Source organism: Bison bison, unplaced genomic scaffold (assembly GCF_000754665.1).
Source record: "Bison bison bison isolate TAMUID 2011002044 unplaced genomic scaffold, Bison_UMD1.0 scf7180017864310, whole genome shotgun sequence".
NCBI classification, from domain to species: Eukaryota; Metazoa; Chordata; class Mammalia; order Artiodactyla; family Bovidae; genus Bison; species Bison bison.
The window spans coordinates 340,360-360,840 of record NW_011494882.1 but is presented as its reverse complement, the minus strand read 5'-3'; positions in this window follow the sequence as shown (position 1 = coordinate 360,840).

Here is a 20,481-nt window from a genome sequence, read left to right as displayed (position 1 = left end):
ATAAAGTGATGTGTGCATGCAAAAAAAAATGTTCTGGAAAATGTACAATAGTCTAACTTCCAGTCAGATTATTATGATTGCATCTTTATTTTATAGTAAAAAATTAGAATATATGAATGTGTTCTAGATTTGTCAAAAGTAGAAAGTGTGTGTTTCTGTATGTAAATAAGATGTAAATAAGTGTATAAAATTATTATTATCAAGAATTAAAGAGTTTTCTTCACAGTCAATGATGAAGTAAATTAGAGCTGCCTGGCAATAAAACAAATATCAGTTTCAAATGAACATTTTGTTTTAATCTTAATTTTACATTTGTTAACTACTAACAAGCAAAGACCTAATAGTGTTGTAGAAATAGGGCTTCCCTGGTGGCTCAGATGGTAAAGAATCTGCCTGCAATGCAGTATACCCGGGTTTGATTTCTGGGTCAGGAAGATCCCCTGGAGCAGGGAATGACAACCTACTCCAATATTCTTGCCTGGAGAACTCCATGGATAAAGGAGCCTGGCAGCCTACAGTCCATGTGATGGCAAAGAGTCAGATATGACTGGGCTGTTTCCACTTCCATACTTTTCTGTTTGATGAGGTACATTTTTTTTTTCCTTCTACACATGTTATCACATTTAATTCTCATCACAGCCCCTGGGCCTCCTTCACTGCATGACCCTGAACCTCAGGCCCTGCACCTATTTTTTTAATATAAATTTATTTATTTTAATTGGAGGCTAATTACTTTACAATATTGTAGTGGTTTTTTCATACATTGACATGGATGTACATGTGTTCCTCATCCTGAACCCCCCTCCCACCTCCCACCCAAGTTCATGAACTTGATGCACAGTGAGGCCAAACAAACCAAAATGTCAGAGTTTGGAGCAGAAAAAGGTTTATTGCAAGGGCCAAGCAAATGGAACTTGTGGCTTGTACTCAAGCCTTATCTCTCCAGGGGGTTTCAGAGCAGAGTATCTATAGGAAAAATTCAGGAGGAGGTCTTCAGGGTGTGTGACCTTCCTCTGAGGGGTTGGTGGTGAGGTAACAGGGTGGGGTCACAGGAATCCTAATCATCAACCTTCTGGTTCCAACTAATCTGGAGTCCAAGTGTTTGTGCTTAGTCTGAAGTTATCATGGACAACCTGGGTAGAGGGATTCAGAGATACATACCACATTGTCATGTATATCCCTTGAGGAGGAACCAGGACCCTGATAAACTGTTGTTGTTTAGTCCCTAAGTCATGTCCAGCTGTTTGCAACCCCATGGACTATAACCAGCCAGGCTCCTCTGTCCTTGGGATTTCTCAGGCAAGAATACTGGAGTGGGTTACCATTTCCTCCTCCAGGGGATCTTCCCTGCTCAGGGATTGAACCTGTGTCTCCTGCATCTCCTGCATTGGCAGAAGGATTCTTTACCACTGAACCACCTGAGTTCTTAACTATCTTTCATTTCTTTACTTTTTATGCCAGTGAAGTATTAGCTGCTTTTTTCCCCCCTAACTTTTAAAATTTAAAATGGGGGTCATATTTACTTATTTATAATTTTTAGTTGAGTATTGTTGATTTACAATATTTAGTTTCAGGTGTACAGCATGATACTGTTAGAAATAAGTTGACTGTTCTCTTCCACCATCTGGTTTGATACTAAAGGAATTATAGTTTGCTCTTCAAAAAATTTAATTCAGCAAAGAATTCACAAATATATTTAGCTAGATTCATTGTTGCCACATTTAAAATTGCAAACGTTTTGAAAAAATATCAGCAACAACAACACAACAAATGTTCATGGGAAGGAGAGTAGATAATGTTATCATATAATAAATGTTATATAACAATTAAAATGAATGTACTAAATGACACACAGTAATATGGATGAATCTTAGTAAAAGAATATTAAGTGAAAAATTAGATTCAAATGATCATGTAAAGCAATAGTCCATTAAAACATTTAAGATGTCTGTATGTGGATATACATTTAATAGTCTCCATATATGTATTCTTGCCTGGAGAATCCCAGGGACAGCGGAACCTGGTGGGCTGCCATCTATGGGGTCACACAGAGTCAGACACGACTGGAGCGACTTAGCGGCAGCAGCATATATGTATTCTAGAATTTCCCACATTGCACAGTTGGTAAAGAATATGCCTGCAATGCAGGAGACCCAGGTTCAATTCCTGGATAGGGAAGATCATCTGAAGAAGGAAATGGCAACCCACTCCAGTATTCTAATGTGAAGAATCCCATGGACAGAGGAGCCTGGCAGGCTACAATCCATGGGATTGCAACAGTCGGACACGACTTAGTGAATAAACCATATATATATTCTATATTACATGCACATTCTTTTTACCAATGAATATAAATGTAGTTTTTTTTTTAATTTTTATTTTTTTTTAATTTTATTTTATTTTTAAAATTTACATAATTGTATTAGTTTTGCCAAATATCAAAATGAATCCATCACAGGTATAATGAATATAAACGTAGTTTATGATTGATTATACAATGATAAATGTGGAAGTCAGGATGACTTTTTATCAATTTAGTGAGGGACAGGAGGTTTTATTGTTAAGAGGAGAGGAATCACATAACTGAATGTAGGTTTGTCAAGGTCTTTGTTTTAATTTTGGGTGGAGGGCCCAAGATTGTGCATTGCAGTATTAAAAAAATAAGCTAATTAATAAAAATAAAATGAATTATTCATAGACTAATTATCAATTAAAATATATCTTGAATCAAATTCTCTAGGGTTTTCTTAGATTCTAGTTTTATTATTAGCTCTTTTTCCTAGTTTGTCTTTTTCAGGCTTTTCAGTTTTCAGCGCTCCAGACAGTTTTTGGCCTGTCTTTCTTTTGGATCTTTTACAATTTTATCTTTATTTGATTTGACCATTTTTGTTTTGCAATAGAGAATCTTTTCCTTTCTTCCCTTCTCAATTCTTTGATGGCCTCACAACGAAATTGACATAGGACAGATTAACAGGAGAAAAAAACTGCAGAAGTTTAATTTTGTATATATAGGAAATCATAGAAATATGAAACTAAAAGAAGTGACCTAAGTAGGAAGCCCTTATACCTTTTCAACAAAGAAAGAATTACTGTGAAGAACCGGCAAAGGTGTTTCGTCTTGTGGTGCCAAATAACAGAGAAGTAATGAAGGTTGTTTATTCAACTTTCTTGGCCATGAATTCTCTATCTCTGGTGTTAACAATAACTTCTACCTTCCAGGTGCAAGGAGGGTACCCTTACATGGAAATTTATTTCCTGTTTTCAGGGGGACAAACGACAGAATGCCCTTCTCATGCCAGTTGTTTCTTAAGTAACTTCAATTGAAAATAATCAATATGCCAAAGTGACATATTTTGAGAATATTCTCAGTTATTAATTTCTCTACTTCTGTTGTGACATCAGTATGTCTAGTTAGATATAATTTAGTCCATCCACTAAACATGCAGACAATAGTCTAACAGTGAGAGTAGCCTAAATCTGGAGGTAAGTCTAAAAAATCCATTTGTAGTGCTTCAGAATTTGGCGTGGGCTTTGCAGGACTTTATGGTGAATATTGATTTCTTCCAGAAATTTGATAAGATTTACAAGTGTTGCACTAGGAAATAATTTGTTCACAAATTTTGTGGATGCCAGAGAAGAACCAATGGTCTTGCTGCTGCTGCTGCTGCTGCTGCTGCTGCTGCTGTTAAGTCGCTTCAGTCATGGTCGACTCTGTGCGACCCCATAGACGGAAGCCCACCAGTTCCTTAATTATTCTCCAGCTGCACACACATCCCATTTAATAAAAGATAAAGTGAAAATGTTAATTGCTTAGTCATGTCTGACTCTTTGTGACCCCATATACTGTAGCCTGCCAAGCTACTCTGTCCATGGAATTCTCCATGCAAGAATACTGCCTGGTTGCCATTTCCTCCTCCAGGGAATCTTCCCAACCCAGGGATTGAATCTGTGTCTCCTGTCTTGCAGGCAGATTTTTTACCATCTGAGCCACCATGGAAGCCAAGGACAAGCCTAAAGATGAAAAGAAAATAACAGCTATAGGATGTCTATTTGCACCAATGTATAATTCCTGATAACTCTTTCATATCTTTCAGCATGTATTTGTCTTTTTTAGATTGTGGAGCATTTGCCTGATAGGGATAAAGACAGGTTTAAAGTTGGTTGGAGAAAGAATAGGGAGTCCATTTGGAGCTTCATATTTAGCAACCTTGTTGGTCCTTTTGTTTCTTGAAGATACAATATCTCCTGGGAATACCAGAACACCAGATCTGCCTCTTGAGAAGTCTGTATGCAGGTCAGGAAGCAACAGTTAGAACTGGACATGGAACAACAGACTGGTTCCAAATAGGAAAAGGAGTTCGTCAAGGCTGTATATTGTCACCCTGTTTATTTAACTTATATGCAGAGTACATCATGAGAAATGCTGGACTGGAAGAAACACAAGCTGGAATCAAGATTGCCGGGAGGAATCTCAGTAACCTCAGATATGCAGATGACACCACCCTTATGGCAGAAAGTGAAGAGGAACTCAAAAGCCTCTTGATGAAAGTCAAAGTGGAGAGTGAAAAAGTTGGCTTAAAGCTCAACATTCAGAAAACGAAGATCATGGCATCCGGATCCACCACTTCATGGGAAATAGATGGGGAAACAGTGGAAACAGTGTCAGACTTTATTTTTGGGGGGCTCCAAAATCACTGCAGATGGTGACTGCAGCCATGAAATTAAAAGACGCTTACTCCTTGGAAGGAAAGTTATGACCAACCTAGATAGCACATTCAAAAGCAGAGACATTACTTTGCCAACCAAGGTTCGTCTAGTCAAGGCTATGGTTTTTCCTGTGGTCATGTATGGATGTGAGAGTTCGACTGTGAAGAAGGCTGAGTGCCAAAGAATTGATGCTTTTGAACTGTGGTGTTGGAGAAGACTCTTGAGAGTGCCTTGGACTGCAAGGAGATCCAACCAGTCCATTCTGAAGGAAATCAGCCCTGGGATTTCTTTGGAAGGAATGATGCTAAAGCTGAAACTCCAGTACTTTGGCCACCTCATGCAAAGAGTTGACTCATTGGAAAAGACTCTGATGCTGGGAGGGATTGAGGGCAGGAGGAGAAGGGGACGACAGAGGATGAGATGGCTGGATGGCATCACTTACTCGATGGACGTGAGTCTGAGTGAACTCCGGGAGTTGGTGATGGACAGGGAGGCCTGGCGTGCTGTGATTCATGGGGTCACAAAGAGTCGGGCACGACTGAGGGACTGATCTGATCTAATGGCTGTGAACAATGGGAGTTTTAGAAAGGAGGTGATTAACTTCTCAGAGGGCAGCAATTATACATCCTTTAGCTATAGGAGTGTTAGCAGAGGTTAAGAATCCACATGATTTTTAAGTCGTGGCAACAGTATGGCAGATTCCAAAAATACAACTGGAGTCAGTGTAAATAATGACAATTTTCCCTTTTGTTAATGTGTGCTGCTGCTGCTAAGTCACGTCAGTCATGTCTGACTCTGTGAGACCCCATACACGGCAGCCTACCAGGCTCCCCCGTCCTTGGGATCCTCCAGGCAAGAACACTGGAGTGGGTTGCCATTTGTTAATGTGTAAATCCTAGTAATACCCATGAATTCAGCAGCTTGGGCTAATTTTACAGTGGGCAGAGTGTCTCTCAAGTGGTTCTTGTGGGGAAACTATGGCCCAACATGTCATTAAGTTTCCCTGGAAATTATGTTTATAGCATGTCACAAAAATAGAAGTCTGGATTGTCTAAAGAAGTGTCTATGGGTTTTTATTTTTTGTGACTTTGAGACCATTTCTGCAGTTGCAGGGAAATAATGTAGAACAGAACAGGGCTCTCCATCATCAGCAGAGGGTAGTAAAGAACTGGATTCAAAGTATTACTGTAAGATGATGGAAAGGCTAATCAAACAGTCCTGTTTGTAAAACAAAGAATGTTGCCCCCCCATTCCAGTTCAAGCCTATATTCACTGCAGTTGCTCACCAACAGTGCACCTTGAGGGGAATTCAGGATGGAGAAAAATAGGACACTTTTTATGCTTTGTCCCTGGATAGTTAAGATGCATATCCGTGAAATTTCACTTATAAATTTCACTGACTCTAGATTCTTGCATCTTCCCACACACGGAAAAGCACTAAAATCGTTAACTTGAGATGTCTGTTTTTTGTCATTATCAGTAATCTTTTTATGTTTGATTACATATTCTTTTCCAGAAAAAAATCATGTATATCTTGACTCCTCCTTTCCTCTTTGGATCAATTCCTCAGAGCTATCTGAGCAGCTGTCTCCCAGGCTATAGTTGTTAGTAATTTTTCCCCATGTAACTTAATTCACAAGTTTTATGTTGTGTTTTTTGCTTTCATTCTAGATGTTCATAGGTAATCTGTCACTATATAGACAGATGCTATCTTATGAACTTTTGAGAAGGCAGACATCATATGGGGAACATGAAGGTGAGTGAGGGAGCCTAATGTAAGGGACTGGCTTTGTCAATTTAGGTGGCAACTGTGGCTTCTGTGCACAAGCATGGGGACATGCCTGACACCACAGGGTCTAACTGGCATGTGTGTCTCAGCTGTGTATGAATGACTCTTTGTGATCCCATGGACTGTAGACTGCCAGACTCCTCTGTCCATGGAATTCTCCAGGCAAGAATACTGGAGTGGGATGCCAGTTTCTCCTCCAGGGGTTCTTCCTGATCCAGGGATCAAACCTGTGGTTTCTGCATTGGCAGGCAGATTCTTTACCACTGAGCCTTCCGGGAGGCCCTAACTGACATGAGAACTATGCTATACAATGTATCTGGGAGGCAAAGCCTGTCCTAGAATACTTGCAGCAATCCTATTATTTGTGTGGCAGTTTAAATGAAAAGCTTTGTCAAAATTAGGTAAACAGAGCTGGATGTGTGGAAAATGTTAATTTTAAAGCTTCAAAGGAGATTCATGTCTTTGAAGCAGAGGAAATGGGCTCTGGAGTGATCTGGGAGGAAGGTGTTCAGAGGCTTAGTAAGGGCAGAAAAGTTAGTAATCGCTGGTGGTAATAGCTAGCTGCCCCAAGAAATTTATATAACTGTTTTCTCATTTGGGGGAGAGGAATGCACAAAACTGACTCAGTGCATTTTGGGGTGAGCTTTTGAATGCCCTTAAATATCTCCTGTCCTGAATGTATAAGTTAAGTGTACCCATTGAAGTTTTTTACCCATTAGGAGACTTTATGGTCTTGTTCAGCTAGTGCCTTTAGGAGAGTGAAGAAGACTATAAGGGCACCCTGCTTAGTTTGGTTACAGAGCAAAAGGTCATTAATACACTGAAAAAGAGTGGAACCTTGGGGAAAGGCTTCAGAATATAATTCAGCTTTAAGGACTTAGGAAAATATTGAAGGAGATTCATAATATCCCTAAGGTAGACAAGTCCATGTTAACTGTCTCCTTTTACACATAAATGCAAAGAGAAATTGTGAGTCGGGATGTATCGGAATTGAAAAGAAAGCTGAGCAGAGATCTGTTGCTATAAAGCAGGTGCATCAGCAGGAATTAAGGTAAGAATAATGGCTGGATTGGGAACTGAAGCTGGAGGGAAGGAGGCATGGCACAGTCTTTAAAAGAATAACATAGCCATGGGACATGGTAAAAACTGGTTAAAACCAACTAGGTCCAAGATGGCAGAATATTTCACTTCCGGTGGACCTTGAGACCCATTTTATGCTCACTGTAATACATCAATGTGCTAAATGACACACCCACAAGTGCCATGACAGTTCTGAGGCTAACCATAAAAAGCCAAAAGGTGGAAAGTGTAAGCATTAGTTTGATTGTTAGACTCTTTGCTACTCTTGTAGCCCACCAACATCCTCATTCCATGGATTTCCCATGAAAGAATACTGCAGTGGGTAGCCATTCCCTTTGCCAGGGGATCTTCCCAACCCAGGGATTAAACCTATGTGTCCTTCCTTACAGGCAGACTCTTTACCATCGGAGTCACCAGGAAAGTCCTCTAAAAGGTGGATGGTGACTCAATTCCTGGAAATCTCCCCCTCTACCCCCAAATAATTAGGATAATCGTCCCATTCATTAGCCTATGAAATTACCCACCATAGAAATTAACCACTCTATATGCGGGCACTCTCTCACCTTCTGAGATAAGCCCATACTCTGTGGAGTGTGTTTCTCTCTAAATGAATCCACTTCTCATCTATAACTTTGTCTCTTACTGAATTCTTCCCGTGATGAGACATCAAGAACCTTATATTCACTGGGAACAGGACTGCATGAAGGCAAAGAATTACAAAAGAGTTTGTGGCTCTTATTCTTGCACAGATCAATAGATTTCGTTCCCATCTGAGTCAAACATATGTTCTTTCTTCATTGGCAAGACTGGAGTTTTACAGGGTGAGGAAGTAAAGACAAATGCAGCCCAATGTAAGAGAGAGTCTATTATAGGTTCATTTCTTTGCTCTGCATCTCTGGAGAGGTGATACTGGGTTAGTTATGCAAACAGTTTCTTTCTTTATTTTTGAGCAACACACATGAACTCTGCACCTAGTTACAATCCAATTCCATTTGCATGTGTGGCCCAGAGACCAACTGGAGATTTTTTCAAATATTCATTCTGTTCAGAACAATTTAAATGAAGAAGAGGTTCCAGTAAGGGAAGTAGGAAACTTAGGATTTGGTCTGAGGACAAGAAAACAAAATCACCCTTCTCATTTATAATGGCATTACACTTATATCACAAATTTCTACCCAAAAATGTTCTGTAAGGAATTGGAGACTAATGTCTATTGAATGACACATAAACACAACATAAAAGCTGAGTCTAATTTATTCAGTGTCTTAATGAAGACTATATTCCAGGAGACAACCTCACACAGCTCTGAGAAACTGTTCTGAAGGGGGGCGGTGAGCAAGGAGGTCAGTTGGCTATTGATGAGTGGGATCTTTATTAGTGTACTTATTCCAATGACAATTTAATCCAGTAAGCCTTTTTCTATGGAAAGACCTGAAGATAAATTTCCATATTAGAATAAATCTTAACCATAAACACAAGAGATGTCTTTGAACTGGGTGCAGAGATGCAGTCCCCATGATCCAAGAGTTCATTTCTAGAGTTAGCAAAGTGAGAAAGCAGAGATTTTGCTGTCATAGGCAGTAAAAACGATACAGCAAATCTAGTGCCTCCTTGTTCTCATGAGAACAGGAGAGTCTCCAGTTATAGACCCAATAATCTGTGATACCAGACAGGTATCCCAGATATCCCAGAATGTGCCATATATATGTGCCATATATCCCAGAATGGGATATATGGCAACTCACTCCACTATTCTTTCCTGGAGAATCCCATGGACAGAGGAGCCTGGCAGGGTACAGTTCATGGAGTTGCAAGAGTTGGACATGACTGAGCCACTAAACCACCACCACAATTCCAACAACAAAGGTTGAGATGACAAAGGCCTCTTATGACAAATATCCCTGAGAGCTGGCATGGCCAGACAAAGAGCATGCTGCTTGTGACTGTGTCTCAGAATCAAAGTATGTACAACTGGCCACCAGATGCACAGCAGTACATGTTCATTTTAGATGGTGAAGGTCAGAGAGAAGGTCATTAGTCCTAAAGCCAAGCTCTGAGGAGACAGAACATAAGGGGAAAATTTCATCCAGTGTTTTATATAGAGGGCCCACAGCAAACTGTCTAAACAGATGCCGGTTGATGAGAACCATGAACTCTCCAGTCTATGAGCTGGCTTGAACAGCAGGTTTATAAGACCTCTGCCTGCCTTTTACAATATGGTTTTCCTCTTTATGACAAATGACACAAAAGACAGAGACAGAAGAAAACAACGGCCATCTTCAGAAGGAATGAGATCCATAGAAAACAACAGTACTCATAACAAATCTTTATTAGAATCACTCTACCAAGGCATGAGTTCACACAAATATTTCCCCCTGTCAATCTAAATTTAGATTAAAAAAAAAAAAAGACTCCCCACTCTGTTTCAACTGAACCTGCAGGTAGAGTCTGGGAGATGGATGTGGTCAGAATTTTTATCTTCTGTCAGTTCTTGCCAGAGGTCTCCAGATCTCTCTCCTGTAGCAGCCTAGAGCAGCAGTGTCAGCCAGTTAAGTGTCCCATGTTGGCACCAAAACTCCAGGAAAGAGGCAGTTTTTCTTCTTCCCTTCTAAAGTCTATGGTTGGACAGATAATTAAATTGACATAAGACAGATTAACTATAGAAAAGAAATTAATTTGGTACATATGGGAGGTTGTAAAGATATGAAACTCAAAAAAGTGACTAAAACAGGCAGTTTTTGTACACTTTAAACAAATAAGTGGCTTTCCAGGTAGCACAGTGGTAAAGAATCTGCCTGCCAATTCAGGAGACGCAAGAGACATGGGTTCGATCCTAGGGTCGGGAAGGTACCCTGTAGTGGGAAATGGCAACCCACCCCAGTATTCTTGCCTAGGAAACCCCATGGGGTCACAAAGAGTCAGACAGCACTGAGAAACTGAACATGCACACGTGCAAACAAGAGAATAGTATTTGTGAAGAATTGGCAAATAGATTTGTGCTTGCATGGCTAATCACTGAAAAAAGTAACAAAGTCTACTTATACACTGTTCTCCACAGTGAATTCCCAATCATTGGCAATAAGGATGCCCTCCAGGTGCTGGGAAGGTACCCTTCACAGTGAAATTAATTTTTTATTTCCTGGAGACAAAGGAAGGTCAGAACATCTTTCTTGTGTCAGTTATTTCTTAAGTAACCATAATTCAAAATACTCAGTATACCAAAGTGGCATATTTGGGGATGGCTTGCTCCGAAACCTCTCAATCCTTTCTGAATTTCACTTTTCATATTTTCAGATAAATATATCTCCACTTTTGTATTGCTATTTAGTCTTTAATTCTTTACCAACTGAGCTATGAGCTTTTAAACAGTGGTGTTGGAGAAGACTCTTAAGAGTCCCTTGGACTGCAAGGAGATCCAACCTGTCAATCCTAAAGGAAATCAGTCCTGAATATTCATTGGAAGGACTGATGATGGAGCTGAAACTCCAGTACTTTGGCCACCTGATGCGAAGAACTGACTCCTTGGAAAAGACCCTGATGCTGGGAAAGATTGAAGGTGGGAGGAGAAGGGGATGACAGAGGATGAGACAGTTGGATGGCATCACCAACACGATAGACATGAGTTGAGTAGGCTCTAGGAGTTGGTGATGGACAGGGAAACAGGTGTGCTGAAGTCCATGGGGTCGCAAAGAGTCAGACACAGCTGAGTGACTGAACTGAACTGAATCTTTAATTATGTGACATTTTGTCAGTTTTAAAATTTCTTTCCTAAGCTCACTGGATATTTTACATATTTCTGTTTTTTTTTTCTTGTTTCTGATTTCCGATTATAGTAATTATTTTATATCTGCTAATGCTTGCTTAATTTTTTTCAAATGTGAGTACTATCCTAAATATTTCTTCTGCTTGCATTTTGTTTCTGTGAGTGTTTTTGCATATTTCAATGTTTTGATTCATATTTTCAATGATAACATTGTATGAATATAGCCTGCCTTTATTTGGCTTATTTTAAACCTCCCCACATTCTCATCTGGCAATAACAGCATTTCTATTTATTTATGGTGAGAAATTTTTATAGTTCACAAAGTTGCATAGTTCATAAGTAGCCTATTTGGGGAGACAATGTAGTGGGATGTTAGTAGATTGAGACCTTGCTTTGGGGGAAGATATGATTCTGCTTTTGAAATAGTGCTTTTTTTTTTTTGTAATACCCTGATTTCCACCATATGCTTTCTGTCCTTCAATGTGTATCCATAAAAAGCATAACTTCTCCATTCCCACCATCAAATAGTATCATCAGGATACTGTTACTCCTGTCATGCAAATAGTCAAGCCTCTTCATTCAATTCCTTAGGAGCCCTGCTCTGACTCACTTTGTTGCAGTTGTTTTAAGTATTTCCCCTACATCAGGCAAGGGCTTCCCTGGCAGCTCAGCAGTAAAGAATTTGCCTGCCAATGTAAGAGACTTGCGGGAGATGTGGGTTTGATCCCATGGACAAGGAAATGACAACCATCTTCAGTATTCTTGCTTGGAAATTCCCCTGGACTGAAGGGAGCCTGGTGGGCTACAGTACTCAGGGTCACGAAAAGCTGGATGCAGTTGAGAGATGAAACAATACCTGCATCAGGCAGGCATTTCTTTTTGAGGGGGCTTGATTTTATGGGTTTTCTGCCACCACAGGCCATGGGTAGTTCCCTCTTTTCCATGCTACCTCTACCTGACTATGTTTAGGAATTGAGTCTGGAGAGGTTCTGCATAAAACATTCAAATGTTGAGAGGTTCTGCAACATTTGAATGTTTTATTTCTCAACTTAAATATACACTGAAGTTTATAGTATCCTCTGTTCCCAAGTTATTTGTCAGATAGTGTTACTTGCTCTCAGATCTCTATCTATAAGTTTTGGGGGAATATGTGAAGAGGTTTGGGTTTAGGCAGTCACCATTCTTCTTCCCAGGACTTCCCTGGTGGCTCAGATAGTAAAAGTGTCTGCCTACAATGCGGGAGACCTGAGTTTGATCCCTGAGTTGGGAAGATCCCTTGGAGAAGGAAATGGCAACCAACTCCAGTACTCTTGGCTGGAAAATCCCATGGGCAGATGGAGGAGCTTGGTAGGCTATAGTCCATGGGGTTGCAAAGAGTAGGATGCAACTTCACCTTCTTTATTTCATTCTTCTTCAGGAGCCCTAGAGCCAGTATGATTTTAAGCATGAGTCTTTATTGACTGGTGCCTCATTGAGAGGCTCGTATTCTCTCCTGTATATTTTGCAGCTCTTGGCAGTGCTTGCGTTATATGCAGGCTGTCTATCTGCTTAAGCATTTGTGGTTGCTTCCTCTTGTAGCCTTGATGTTCTTCCATTTACTGTTTTACTAGGAAGAAGATTTTAAACTCTTTTTATTGGAACACAAAACATAACAAGCTACCTGCACAATGGCAGTTCACTTCTGTACACACCATCAAACAATGTAATAAAAGCTTTCTTTCCCAAACTGCTTGTGTGAATGAGAATAAGGGACCCAATCTTTCTGGATGACTGCTCTGAGCCAGAATAGTCAGCTTTGCATGTGAAGCTGCAGTGGACTTCAGACTATTTTTATCCTCTCAGCTTTGGGAGGGCATATTCTGTAAAACCTCGTATATCAGTTCCTTGTCTCCACTCCCCACGGAACCACAGTAGCCTGAATAATCTTTTTGAAATGCAAATATCATTTAGAAGAGCTAAAGATAAAAAATAATTAACTTTTTAATATACCTTTATTTAATAATAAAACTATCACTTCCATAAGCAGTTGGCCAGGAAAAACAGGGCAAGTTTAAAGATAGAAAGTACAGCTGTAAAGCTGGCCTTATTAATAATGCTGAGGTTGAGCAAAGTCAGATTAGATATCATAATGAAGGGCTCTGAGATTTGCTTCTAATGGATGGGATATGATAGAAACACATATTTGAGAGGAAGCTCTCTCTATCTTTCTCTAAGCTTTAGGCTGCTGTAAAACATCATGACTTTGAGAAAGAAGTTACATTTTGTAATGTCTGGGTGCTAACAAGTGCAGAACAGAAGCAAGAGTTGGCTCCCACAATTGCTAATTGACAGAATGATTTAATATTGAGTGACTGCTTCAGCAATAATTTTCAAAACTGATGGAAGGAAATGCTCTGGAAAAATGTGGTTAAGGGCTAAATCACTGTGAAAGCACTATTTCGGTAAGTGACACTAATTGTAAAGTAATGGCCATATACATCGCATTCAGACTTATGCTGACAGATCAATGTTTTATTATTTTTTAATTTACCACCTTATAAATCCAGTTGGCCTGCTATAACTCCTTCTTGAATTCTTTTGGAAATGAGCCTGGGCATTTTTAGCTGGTTTCTGCTTGATACATGCCAAATGTGGGTTCTTAATTTAAAATTTTATTATGGCAGTACCAACTACCCTTCCTAAAATCTTAAAGATCTATCAAAATTTCCTCCATATCTTGGTTTCTAGGGGTTTTTAACTAAGCTGTAAAAATATGATTTCTCTTGACACTTGGGATGTCACATTTTCAGGATAAATGTTGCTCTTTTTCAGTATCTTTCCATTTCTATCCTTTTCAAATGTTTAAGGAATATAGCTTTGCTCAACATAGTTATGTACTGGGGAAATATTTCTGTTATTAATGCTAATTATTAAAATTTGAAATGTTGTCTTTGACAAGGCTTTTACTGCTAGTGTTACATTTCATTTTATTTATTCTGAGCACAAACAAGCATCTCCTTTAATGGATGCTTGACTTGAGGACAAGGTAGTCCCTGGTGAATTCTGGAGCTACTCCTGGAAAAGTAAGTTCTATGTAAGTAACTCCAAGAAAGTGTACAACTGAGCATCTTGATTTTTTTTCTGTTAGTAGTAGCTTATTATTCCATCTATTGATATTAATGGGATTTCAACAAATGTTTTTGTTATGTGTCCTAAGAGTCTTTCAGTATCACTTTTCCAAAGATTTTGTTTGCAACTCGTCTTTGCCCTTGCAAGTTACTTTTCTGTGAAAAAAAAAAAAAAAGATCCATCAATGCAACTGCCAAATGTACATAAAGTACCCTTTACTGCAAATGATTTCCAAAAGGTCTTTGATTCGTGTGTAAGTTGTAGTGGGAAGTGGATTGTGCTTCCAATGGGGCAGAAATAGATTCTATAGCTCCATAGTCACATAGTCACTTTCTGAGGCTTCAAGATCGAACTTTCAATGCTTCCTCCTCATCTCAAGCATTTTAATTTCTCTGTTTAAAAGAATCTTTACTGTTATTATTATGTTAATAATGATAAAGCTCATATCTTTTAAGTGCTTACTTTGTTGTAGACATTATAGTCATTTTAGTGGCTTTGTCCCATAAAATACCTATATCGTGGACTCTCTTTGTAATACAAATTCAATATTATGTAGAAGATATTGGGCTTCCCAGGTGGTGCTGTGGTAAAGAATCTATCTGCCAATGCAGGAGACACAAGTGATGGGTTTGATCTCTGGGTCATGAAAATCCCCAGAAGTAGGAAATCGCAACCCTCTTTAGTGGGTTGGAAAATTCCATGGACAGGGATGCCTGGTGGACAGAGAAGTCCGTGGTATGACAAAGAGTTGGATGCAAGTGAGCACACAGGCACACACACATGTAGAAGACCTTAATAATTACTCCAGCTTTTCAATCCTCATTTGAAATATCAAAACAATATCTTAGGGTTGTTTTTTGGATTTAAGAAAGCAACAGATATAAAATACCTAGCATAAGGTTTCACACACTATAATATTATTTTGACATCTAAACATAACTTGTTATGAAAAATTGAGCATTTGAACCAATTTAGGCTCTCACTCCTTTGACTGAGACTTAGGAATAAATAAGCAGTGAAAATAAGCCCATCATTTCTAATGTCATTAAGATTATTCACATGATCCCTTGTGACTTTTTCCAACAGCCCACACTTCTTTTACAAGAACAAGTTCAAAGACAAAAAAGTAGGAAAACAAGAGACCAAGCAAAGCTGAATTCTACTCCAATTTGGAAATTAGTTTTACCTGTCATCAGTCACATCGATTCATACCCAATCTGAAAAACTGCACTCACATCATGATAAATTCTTATCTTGGACTCAGATGTAAGGTGTTAGTGGGATAAAGAATTGTTGCCACTTTATTTTTTCCTTTTTATCCAAATAAATAGGTCTTTTTATGTTGAATTACATAGTATACAAAGGTATTATTAAGTATAATGAGAAAAGGCAATGAAGGAGATTGAAAAGAAATATTACTTCCAAATTACATAAGTCCACCCAGAAGACATGAAGTGATGACACCGTGTTTTGTATAGACTAGCATTTCCTGATTCATGTATTTTTTAGATTTTTATTTATTTATTTTTTTTTGGTATTGTTTTCACATTCTCTCATCTCCCTATACCTATTGTTTTTTTTTTTTTATTTTATTTTATTTTTAAACTTTACATAATTGTATTAGTTTTGCCAAATATCAAAATGAATCCACCACAGGTATACATGTGTTCCCCATCCTGAACCCTCCTCCCTCCTCCCTCCCCATACCATCCCTCTGGGTCGTCCCAGTGCACTAGCCCCAAGCATCCAGTATCCTGCATCAAACCTGGACTAATACTTGAGGAGATAATAGTTGAAAACTTCCCTAAAATGGGGAAGGAAATAACCACCCAAGTTCAAGAAACCCAGAGAGTCCCAAACAGGATAAACCCAAGGCGAAACACCCCAAGACACATTTTATTTATTTTTTATGGCTCCACTGGGTCTTCCTTGCTGTCCCCTTACCGGGCGTTCTCTAGTTGCAGTGACTGGGGGCTGCTTTCTAGTCCCGGTGCTTCTCTCACTGCGGTAGTGTCTTTCGTGGAGCACCAGCTCTTTGCGCGCAGGTGTCAGTAGTTGCGGTGCACAGGCTTAGTTGCCCCAAGGCATGTGGGATATTCCCAGACCAGGAATTGAATCAATGTCCTCTGCAATGGCAGGTGGATTCTTAACTACTAAACTACCAGGGAAATTCTTGATTCATGAATTAACACCGCTGACTCTATGTATTCCAGAGAGAACAGGGCTCTTTGTTCTACTTCATGAAAAAGATATATGTATGCTGGTTTATAGGGAAAAATAAATATGAAATGGGGACTCCAATTTTCCTTTCTACTAGAAGAAGAACTAGGATTTTATCAACAAGAAAATAAAATGTAAAGGTCAGTCCTTAAAAATTAAACCAGATTGAACTAAGACAATTTTGTTAAGCATTGCACTACATTGATTGTTATGTCTTTTTGATCCTGATTTTTAGTCAAAGTAAGGAATGGAAAAGTCTTATCCAAAAGGAATGCTCCTGTTTTTGTTGACTTCCCTTCACTTCCAAGCTCAAAACAGCACTCTCACCACCTGAAAATCAAAGTGATATATGTATATATGACATATAAGTCTATTAAACAATTTTAATGCATTCAATGGTGTGTGTATACATGTATTCCAAAAATGGCTTACATGATGCTTATTATTTAAACAGAATACATGTATAAATTACTGAGTTTGATGGGGTTGAGGGCATTAATGTAGCTTTTCAAAATATAAAATGAGCAAGCTTGCAGGACCCCCAGGATTTAATATGAAGATGGCAAATACACGAGTGTTAATTCCCTATCACTCTTTACCAACTTAGCACATCAGTTCAGTTCAGTTCAGTCGCTCAGTCATGTCCGACTCTTTGCGACCCCATGAATCACAGCACGCCAGGCCTCCCTGTCCATCACCAACTCCCAGAGTTCACCCAGACTCATGTCCATCGAGTCAGTGATGCCATCCAGCCATCTCATCCTCTGTCATCCCCTTCTCCTCCTGCCCCCAATCCCTCCCAGCATCAGAGTCTTTTCCAATGAGTCAACTCTTCGCACGAGGTGGCCAAAGTCCTGGAGTTACAGCTTTAGCATCATTCCTTCCAAAGAAATCCCAGGGCTGATCTTCTTCAGAATGAACTGGTTGGATCTCCTTGCACATGACTCTAGCTTATTCATACCTCATGTGTCTATCCCAAACACACACAATGCCACATTAGTGACTCACTTGAAATGTGCACTGCCTGGATCATTGAAAAAGGTCTTGTTATATAGTACTTCAGTGGAAGCTAGCGAAAAAAATTTTCAGGCTTTATAAACTTATATTGACTTCATAATTTAGTCATCTTGGTATAGATAGAAGCCTGAACATTTTTTTTTTCTAACTTTCTCTGAATGCATTACAGTGTTGTTTGCAGCTATTACCCCTTGCTTGTGATTATTTTCAATGGTTTGATGTTTATTGTGTGACCGATCCTTTAACTGATACATTGTCTTCTTAGCAAAACAGCAAAAAGCTGTGATGTTATATGCCCTTAGTGATCAAGTGTATGGCTGGGGAGAAAAAAGTTCTTCACTTGCTTTGGGTTGCTTTCCTGTATTGCCCCACTGTGAAGACTAGGACTTTCAGTACAGTATTTATAACAGGACTATAATTTCCTCTCCAAAAGTTAGTACAGCATAGAGTCAGGGAAGATTTGAATGGCTGTTTGCCTGCTTGCTGGTTCCACTTTTTGAAAGTTCTTTCTTCAAAATTATATCAAACAAAGGAAATCAAATCTCTGTTATTTTTCTTAAAAGAAAGTATTTTATTTTTTATAAAGTAATTAGTTAATGGAAAGGGAAATGTCTTGAAAAATGAAGGGTCAAAGTCTCTTCTCAATTACTCCAGTTTTCATTTTCAAATTCAAATCTTGAAGTTCTAACATTTTGGAATGCTTATGGAACAATGTCACACTGTAAATGCTATCTTCAGAGAGGGCAAGACATGATTATCTACACCACTGTTGCATGTGCATGCTCAGTCATGTCCAACTCTTTGCGACCCTATGGACTGTAGACTGCCAGTCTCCTCTGTTTACAGTATTTTCCAGGCAAGAATACTGGAGTGGGTTGCTGTTTCCTTCTCCAGGAGAATCTTCTAAACCAAGGGATCAAACTAGGGTCTCCAGTATTTCAGGAGGATTCTTTACCACTAGTGCCATCTGCGAAGATCCATCTATACCATAATACTCCTTACAGCTTTGTAATCATTACTGACACTTCGTAAATGTTAACTAGAAGCAACTTTCTCATTGTCTTCTCTGTTAATCTCACTTTGTTCTTCCTTGAATGTCCTCTTCTTCCCTCCTTCCTGAGACAAAATATGTTTGCTGAATTTATTTGAATAACGTGTTAAAATATATTGATAGTAAAATTAAAATTATTTATCCAAAGCCACAGTACATACATACATATGCACATTACTGCAGCAACAGTTTCAATTTTTATAATCTGTCCAGAATCCTAGCACGAACTATCAGAGGAAGCTGAAGGAACCAAGAATGACTTGGTTTTGTTAAGAAAAGAAGGTCATTTTGGTGAACGAAATACTGTAGGATTACAACTTAATGATTAAAAACTTAGTTGATGCTTGGGGCTGGTGCACTGGGATGACCCAGAGTGATGGTACAGGGAGGGAGAAGGGAGGAGGGTTCAGGATGGGGAACATGTGTATACCTGTGGCAGATTCATGTTGATATATGGCAAAACCAATACAATATTGTAAAGTTAAAAAATAAAATAAAATTCAAAAAAAAAAAGAAAAAAAAAGAAAACCATTTCTGGCATTTCAGAGCTGCAAGTTACTTAATCATTCACTATAAACCTACATTTCTTATTCATAATGTGGGGAATGATAGCCTGTCTTATATATTTATTGTTAGGGTAATTAAGATAATCTGTAGCCTGCACAAGATGGCTTCTTAAACAATAACTTCCTTGATAATATTGGGTGGCAATTAATTTTAGTTCTTAGTTGTTAACATGCAACAATTTTTGCATGAAAAATTGTTTTCCAATAATGCAGGAATTATAAAACACATTTTCTCCCTTTTGCTTTTCTTTATCAGCAATGGGAAAGGAATAGTCAGCTATATGTGTTATGCTTGTTTTTAAATGGTTGTTGCTCTGAATTCTAAAATATTATTATTAATAACTTTTCTCAGTTTTCTAAAATGCACAGGTGTCAACCACTGCTCAATGATGGGTTATGATATTTATTATAACACAAAGCCTACTTCTTTTTGGACTTAGTTTTGAAAATGTAGTTTGAGGTCAAGATTTAAGAGGGCTTTAGGAACTTTATGGCAATGGAGAGTTATGGAAGACATCTGATTGCAAAGATGGATTACTAGGTGCTCTTGTAGGAAGCTTTCTAAGGCCCACTTGACTTCACATTCCAGGATGTCTGGCTCTAGGTCAGTGATCACACCATCATGATTATCTGGGTCATGAAGATCTTTTTTGTACAGTTCTTCTGTGTATTCTTGTCACCTCTTCTTAATATCTTCTGCTTCTGTTAGATCCATACTATTTCTGTCCTTTATTGAACCCTCTTTGGATGAAATGTTCCCTTGGTATCTCTAATTTTCTTGAAGAGATCTCTAGTCTTTCCCATTCTGTTGTTTTCCTCTATTTCTTTACATTGATTGCTGAGGAAGGCTTTCTTATCTCTTCTTGCTAGTCTTTGGAACTCTGCATTCAGATGCTTATATCTTTCCTTTTCTCCTTTGCTTTTCGCTTCTCTTCTTTTTACAGCTATTTGTAAGCCCTCCCCAGACAGCCATTTTGCTTTTTTGCATTTCTTTTCCATGGGGATGGTCTTGATCCCTGTCTCCTGTACAATGTTACGAACCTCATTCCATAGTTCATCAGGCACTCTATCTATCAGATCCAGGCCCTTAAAACTATTTCTCACTTCCACTGTATAATCATTAGGGATTTGATTTAGGTCATACCTGAATGGTCTAGTGGTTTTCCCTACTTTCTTCAAT